The sequence below is a fragment of the Diadema antillarum genome, unplaced genomic scaffold (genome assembly GCF_040938485.1).
Source record: "Diadema antillarum isolate AM-2024a unplaced genomic scaffold, OU_Dant_1.0 scf00000036, whole genome shotgun sequence".
NCBI lineage: Eukaryota > Metazoa > Echinodermata > Echinoidea > Diadematoida > Diadematidae > Diadema > Diadema antillarum.
Genome location: NW_027270925.1, coordinates 3,921,042 through 3,930,208, shown reverse-complemented (window position 1 = coordinate 3,930,208; position 9,167 = coordinate 3,921,042).

The window sequence follows — 9,167 nt, the reverse complement described above, 5'->3', positions numbered from 1 at the left end:
TATACGTATATATATATATATATATATATATATATATATATATATATAGGGCTCTATATTTGTGTGTGTGTGTGTGTGAGTGTGAGCCTAAATAGACGTGTGTTACGTATGAGTGTCTATGTGAGCGAACTGCATTTTATTTCACGATACTTACATGATAGGTTTTATTTTCTATCAGTTCGTAAAGAAGAGTTAAGTTAATTACGCGTGTCTCTGTTTGTATTCAATTTCATTTTATTCAAAAGAAACCAACACTCACTCTAACGAAATTGTATTACAACTTTCACAAAATACCAGCGTAAGATAGTGAATAAATGTGTGTAGCTTTGGACAGGAACAAATAAGAATATGAAACTATCTTGAATTACACGGATTATTCGATTGATTTTTTTATGAGCATAGCAAAGAAATACATTTCACTTTCGTGTCAACATACGTAGCATGGCTCCTCACTGATACTAAAAAAAAACATGCTGCGTGCCTTCAATCAATAGTATTGAGTATTGAAGTTGTTTTTTTACAGAAAGAAAGATAATAAAATAAGAAAGATACTCTTGACGAAAATAATCTGGATCAGACTGATCCTTAAAGGGAACATAAACCCAAAGAGCAATGTGGATCGAGTAAAAGCAGTAACATTAGTAGAACACATCAGTGAAAGTTTGAGGAAAATTGGACAATCGATGCAAAAGTTATGAATTTCTAAAGTTTTGGTGCTGGAACCGCTGGATGAGGAGACTACTAGAGGTTATGACGTATGAGTGGACAATAATATAAAGAAAATATAAAAGGAATTCCACAACAATTCACTTTTCTAGCAAAATGAAAGAGTACTTGACTAGCCGCTCTTAGAAAGCAGGGGGAATAAGTGCTACCCCTAACATATGTCAGTATCAAGTTGATGGAATATGTAATTTTCATGAAAAATGAATTTTTATTGAATTCCCTTTATATTTTCTTTATATTGTAGTCCACTCATACGTCATAACCTCTAGTAGTTTCCTTACCCAGCAGTTCCAACACCAAAACTTTAAAAATTCATAACTTTTGCATCGATTGCCCAATTTTCCTCAAACTTTCACTGATGTGTTCTACTAATATTACTGCTTTCACTCAATCCACATTGCTCTTTGGGTTTACGTTCCCTTTAAATTCGATCTTACTATCTTCACAATGGTCATCTATATAGTCTATAGTCCTACAAGGGACTTAATCCCACTCCTACTTACAAACATTCCTTACCATTCCTCCTCCCCATTTCCCCAATCACTTTATACTCAATGGCCCGAATTCACGAAGGTGGTACAACTGAAACCATGGTTTAAACCATGGACAATTTGTATTGAGCGCCAAGTGCCGCATGGCCTATTTCGTTACGAAATCAGTCATTTCGTAACGTAATGACAACATTTCAACGACGATATGACTGATTTCGTAATGAAATAGGCCATGCGACACTTGGCGCCCCATTTAAAACTACGGTCTTTGTCCATGATTTAAACCATGGTTTCAATAACTACCGCCTTCGTGCATTCGGGCCAATATCCACTCCCGACACTGATACACACACGCACATATTTTTCTCAACACAGTAATACATTCGTCATACATGCGCAACACATAACAAGAAACATGAACACCGTTATTTTCCCCTCACCCCACTTGTATACTTCACGATCTTCTCTGAAACTGAATATATATATATATATATATATATATATATATATATATATATATACACGTATATATATACATATATATATATGTATATATACGTGTATATATATATATATATACATATATATATATGTATATATACGTGTATATATATATACATATATATATCTATATATACGCGAATATATATATATATATATATATATATATATTACGTATATATTGCTTTTCAGCTTAATATGTCTGACAACCATGAACATTTCACATATTTCACCGGATAAAAGGTTTTTAATATCCGACAAGACTGACTTTATTTGCAAACCCTCTGCATATATAAGGCACTATACCCCTCCCCTCAAAGTACGTACACACACACACACACTCACACACACACATACCACAGATATGTATTGATATACCAAGATCCAAGACATTATAGTGCTGCTTATTTCTTTGAACCCCCCCCCCCAAAAAAAAAAAGGGGGGGGGAGAAATGAAACGCGCTTCAATGCCATTATCTCAGCCTACATAATGTACTATATATAGGGACATGTCATTTTCAAACATACCCAAAACATATTCAAAACTTTAACGTCCCTGTACATCATCTCCCTATCATCCAGATGCTATAACCATTTTGATGCGTTATAAACGTCTTTAATCAAATTAAAGTGAGAGTTTGGTGAAGTAATGAAAGCTGATCTTTGACTATAAGATTCTTGGTTAAACAGGAAAGAGCAATCTTGTCCTGTGATATTGATGTTTATACAGCAAGACAAACCAGGAGAAGTATGCACCTTTGGAAAAACCGATGAAGTTGGAATACTCCGAATATTGCGGCCTTGACCGTCTACATTGTCATATCATGCATGACGATAATCAATCACATGATAAGCTATGACTTTATCAGCGGGTTCAACTTGTGCCACACTGGCCGCATTGAAGTACACCTGTATAAAACGAGTGCAATACGAAAGTCCCAACATTTTAATGATGTCATCAGAAATGCCGGAAGTATTGAAGCTTTAGTCCTTGCTGTACCACGGTTATGGATATGACATCATCCCAAAAGGCAAATAATCAAGAGTAACCGTCAAAGGTTCAGAGAGATGACCATAGTGCAGTCCGTAAAGTCAGTGTATTGTCTCGATTTATTGGCCTGCAGATGGCTGGCCCGGGAATTTCGGACATTTCCGCTGTTTTCCGGCAAACTCGTTCACAGAACGGCTTGTAAATACTAGTACCATCAGGGAGGCCACCTCCCTGGTACCATGGAGCAGCTCCATGCTATAGTATACAAATATACTTGGCCTTGAGAGTCTCTTGTTAAAACTATGGACAGAGGTGACTCCAAAAGAACTATTCACAGAGGGGCGCAGAGCCCCGAATTGAATAGTTCTTTTGCAGGCACCGAGGCCCATCGTTTTTTTAAATAACTCGAAATTAGGCAAACTATATTTGTTTATATTTTGAATAAAAAAAATCAAACAAAAGAAGGGGAAATTGGGGAAATGCAAAGCGAGAAGTCGTATGGTGGAAGTGATGACATCACTTCCATCATATACGACTTGGTGCAATGTCAAAATTGATTTGTGACGTAACAATTGCTTTAATAGAAATTGTTACATTTTACAGAGTGGCGGGTACAGAGCTGCGCACAGTTTCAAAATTGCTTTGTGACATCATTTTGCAAATAGTACACTATTTGCGAAATGTTGTCATAGAAGTGACGTCATTTTGCAAATAGTACTTATGGAGTGTCAATTTTCTGACATAGCTGAAAATACCTATAATCACGTGAAGCCCTTTCAACCAATCACCAGAGGGTAAATTTTTGATCCAAAATATAATACCCGATATTTTTGGGTATACTCTAGTCTGGCTTCCAGACCGTCTGCCTGTAGGTACTAGTTTGCTTCCGAAAATATCAACACCTTCTTATAACGAAAGAAGGAGCAGGTTAAGTTGGATGGTCTTGCAGATGCCTTTCGGCAAGAGGTTGATACGATAAACATAACACACATGAAAATACAGTATGCAGGTTCATTCCATACACACCAGCCTCTAATTGGACAGGAAACATTGTCACTGGTTCTCCATTGGACTTCCTCAGTGCCAAGACATGCTGATGTGTCTGGGAATATTGATGGCAATACGACGGAAGAATGATCTATAAAGCGCCACAATAATGAATAATTTCTACCCTACCTCTTAAGCTAGTATACAGTTTCCACCTACTATGTAAATATAGAGGAAAGGAGGGAGACATTAACACACATACACACACATGCACACACACACACACATACACACACACAAGCATATTTCATGAAGTGAAACACGATTTCATAAGCGCTTATAACCAGAAATGCAGCTCACAAACGAAGTTCAGAGTACAGAGAACTCCCAAACGCCACTTTGATTTTCACGGGAAAGCGCTGCTCAGCAGGCGCCAGTCCTGACACTCTACTGAAGAGTGACTTCACATTCTGAACAAGATGAGATCGACTGTAGGTTTTCTGCCAAAAGGGGGCAGTCTGCCAAAATACTTTGTTGCAAAGGGGGGTTTTTTGTTGTTGTTTTTTGCGACATGACATCTCTTGTATAATGTCACATTGTCTTTTCTTGAAGTCATCCCCGTGGGTACCTCAAGATCAAACATTTATTGTCCTCAAAAATTATCCTCAAAATTAATTTTACTCTTGAACAAAAAGTAAAAATCTAAAACTTAAAAAAATCCCTTTTGAGTTACTGTTTATCGATCATCTACGGACTAAACGCATATTAACTGAAGACTTTCTTGTTCCTCAGAAAATAAAGGAATATGTTACGAATAGAAAAAAAAAAATGTTCTTGTTGTCATCTGACCAGATCTTTAGAATCAAAATGTTTGCTCTCAAAAGTTATAACAAAAACATGTGTTTGGTCATGATTGTCAGGCAATTACAAGACCACAATAATTTGACCCCGTCTCCCCCCCCCCCCCCAAAAAAAAAATGCATCGTATTCCCATCAATTTCATGACAAAACATAAGATATAATGAAGCTGTGTGTTGTACAGTTATCAAGGAGAGACTCATTATGAGTGAAGGATATGTAGCTGTGATTTATAATGATCTGTATATGAAGAGCTTGCTTCCAAAAGACGCTTAAGGATCCATTATTTTTCAATGGATTTAGCGCCTTTTGGTTGCAAGCTCTTCATATATGGAAACATGGTAGATTTCAAAATTCCACACTTTTCTGGTTTTAGGTCTGCCTGTGGCCAGTCCTGTATTCAGGCGTGTATCTGATCGTCAGATATTACTCCGTTTATCAAAGCCAACTTGAACATGGTGTAGGATTAATCTGTAAGGTATTTTGTTATTTCCCTTACCCCTTTATGTAAGTTTGATAATTTGTGAAGTGTTGTGAAAAATGCTCACTCGTTGTGAGAGCGCTATACATAGGCTAAGTACCAGTGCTATATTCTGTAAGTTGTATTGTATTGTATTGTATTGTATTACCTGAAGACTTTACGAGCATGGAAGAAACTGAATATCTCTTTGGCAACGATCTAGAAGGTATATCAAACGGTGCTCGTGTGGAGAACGCTGTGGAGTTACATGTATTACGTTCTGGAGAAGCTGTGATTGCGGGATACGACGAAGTGATTAAATGTGATCACGCCGTTTTACATCAGAAAATCAATCATCAAGGCATAATATGCAGTCAAAAGGGCTTATACAAAATGAGTAATGGGGACGAGAATGCACACTTCCTTGATATCTGGTGCACCTCACGCTCGATCCTCACGAGTAATACAGCCCACGAATAATATTGCCCACGAGTCATACCGCTCACGAGTCAAAAAGTCCACAACCTAGACACTGAGTGAACAGAGTTCACGAGCTATTCGGTCCATGAGACATAGACACTAGGCAGATAAGGCCCACGACCCAGACACTAGGCAAACAAGGCCCACGAGCTCAACACAAAGCAAAAAAGGCCCACGAGCTTGACATTACATCACAGGGCTTAATTTACATAGTGTCGATTTCGTGGACCTTTTTTGCCTAGTGTCCAGCTCGTGGCCTGTATGACTCATGGACCATTTTTCATGTCTTGCTCGTGGATAACCCGATATATCTACTGTTGACACTTTATTCTGTTCCACGAGGAATCAATAGAATGCACAGGAGTGATGAAGAGGTTTCCTGACCGTAGAGGGCAGCATGTCAAAATAGCATGCAGGCATGAGAGAGCACCTATGATTTTTTTTTTCTTAATGCAATGTACTATTTAGTACATGCATAGGTTCGTACGGTCAATTTAGTAGGTACGTTCATTCACTTTAGAGGTAATTCGTCACGCAAAGCCGGTTTTGTCGTTCAAATTCATTATCGATGAGTCGAATTTGTATTTTACAACGATCAAATCTAAAATGTTGCCATTCGAATTCGTAAAGAAACACTCCGCCTTCACGAAGTGGTCATTCAATATAATAGTGAGAGACGGGCACGTGATTGCACAATGCAGCTATTTCAGCATTCAATTTCGTTACGGAGTAATCAACTTATCACTTCAATTAATCAAATTAGAAAGATTACTGTCTTGGTTTCATCCATGATCATTGTTATCATAATCATGACTCATATTCATCCATTTTTCATCGTGCCCATGCCTTTTTAAGTATTTTTGTTGTTTTGCATATAGATAGATGTATTTTCTTGACAATGAAAACGATTTGGTGTATAGATCTCACCGAAAAACAACAAAATTGTGTTCAAGGGTATATAACGATGAAATTAGGCATTACACCATAAAGTGAGTGCATTAAAAAAAAAAGTGTTTTTTTTAAATAAGTTTTTATCCATGAATGTTTATTCAAATTCACAAAGAGTACGTTGGCGAAAAAAAATCTGGCCTTCAAATTTAGAATCTGACAGATTATATTACTTATTTCCTTGCAATCACAACCAAAATCATGCATGTGCCTTCAATTTCCAAGTACGAGCACTTTTTCTCCAAGTGCACATTCATATTCTCAAAATTCACGATGATCATATTTAGGGGTCAATTTCATTTTCAGGTGATCCATGTTCTACTTAGTGCACTCAGTTAAGTGGAGAAGATATAAGGTAAGGAAAGAGGGACACAGGGTGTAATTGGTTTCTTTCTCTCTTTTTTTAAGTAAAACAAGCGCATATACACAAATACCTCCTAGGCACACAAACACACTCAAAAATCTTATATCCATATTCTTCTTTGTATAGTAGGACGATATAAAATAGATTCATTACTTAGGTTCTACATTGTTTTGAAGTTTCATCTCCTTGCAATGATATAATGTCCTTTATGTTCATGTATTTCTTTTGTACTTTTGTTTTCTTTTCAAGAAATTTGACTTGACAAGGCCCATTCAGCAGAGCAGCCAAAAAAAAAAAAAAAACATGACGATATTTCTACATTAGATACTTTGACAGCATCATAGTTTGAAAAAAAAGACAACATCCCAACACTGACCGGCACATTACCCGTTAATTCCGAGACCAACTGATAAACAACGTGATCTCGCAATCGCGCGAATGGAATCCAGAGAGATATCAATGAACAACAAATAAAATAATGATAATTTTCATGTTTTCAGCGTCAATATTTAATAGTCGAGATTGTTTTCGAAGGCGTGAATCCCCATCTTCGTTTGTATAATACATCGTAATGCATCAATCAAGTTGCGTACGCGTTGTCATTAACTTGAATGAGGTTAAAGAGAAATCTATGAACAATGCCTAAAGCCCAATCTATTTCATATTTAGTGAAAAGACCCACACAAACACCAGATACCTAAATATAAAAATCTTTTATACTGAATGCATTCGTTTGAACTATGGTTACCTTGCCACGAATGTGAATGACTAATTAACTAGATTCCGTCGCCGGATTGAAAATGAATTTAGTTACACATTGCTCAAAATACATGTTCCTACTTTTTGCAGGAATGACGCAAAGTGATTGCTTGATAATGAATTTGAATTACCAGATTCTAAATTCAGTGCTGAGAGCATGAAAAAATGATTTAAATTGAATGCTCGGAATATGATTTTGAATGACAAAAATTATGAAAGTGACTGTGAAAACCTATGCAACTGTACTAGGATAATGTTAATACCAGAGCCCCATGTTAGAACAGTGTCATTAAACACTGAAGAGGCTACTCTGGATAGGTAAGATCCTATCATCGTTATCATTAGTATGAAAAACACAAACAGTTTCAAAGGGTGCAAATATTTATTGTCGAATTGTCATGTCTAGATTATGGGAAAAAATGATGGTAAAAACATTATTTATGGTAAGAATCAAAAACTCAATGACAACGATGATCTCCTTAAATCCATTCAATTCAATCTTTAATCTCCAAGTGTGGATGCTATGCTGAATGAAATAGTATTTTTGTGGAACATGTGAAATTGTGAAATTTTACAACTTTTATAATGACCAACTTGAACTCAACTTATTGTCTTAATTTTGCTCTTTCTGTTGATGCAAGGATCAAAATGAGGAGGCATTCTAAAACAATCATGATTCCATGGGTCAATATCGAAGAGATACCCAACTAGGACTCCTGGGGGCGTGAACATGTTAAGATTTAACATATAATTTCCAAAAGAAATAAAACGAGGCAACTTCATTTGGATATGAATGTGTTGGACTGAAGAATGTCACACCAAAGATGACATGGTGATGAAAATTATATTTATATTTATATTCCACTGAGATATGCTGCATCTGTGATGTAATGATTATTCATGCAATCCTTATGGTGCTTGCCAGCACATCGTACTGAGCAATTTTGATACAAAACGTTTGTTTATACAATCAGTGCAAAATAATGAAATAGATGCTTCCCGAAATATTTGTTGATGGATCATTATGATCACCTGGTCTACGCAAGTTCATCATTTATTTTGAACATGATAGACGAATTCCATAAAAGTATACGTCGTTCAAGCAGTGTCAAGCCTGTGCATTATGTCGCTTTGAAAACGAGCGAAGTGCCTAACCAACAAAGACAAAAAGAAAGGTCATTTGTACCAATGTGCACATGAGCCACCTCCAAATTGGCTAATACAAATCTGCTGCTTTATTTCTTCCCAACCTCCATGATCTACATGAGTTTTGTCTGTGCTTTGTACATGTTGTATGCATGCAGCCATTCCTCTTATGATCAGTACCGCCAACTGGCAAGGGTGAACAGCGCCATCAAACGGCCTGTGCTATGATCTGTATAAGCCAGTTCGGAGTTAGCTCATGGGCACATTAGTACGAATGATCGTTCTTTTTTCTCAGTCGGTTAGGTGCACTGCACTCGTTTTCAGCGCATAAGCTTTACGTAATAAATTATGGATTCATCAATCCTATTCAAACAAAGAATTAACTTGTGTAGACCAGGGCCTAATTTCATAAAAAGTTGATATTATAGCAACTCTTGCTAGAATGGCAAGTGACAT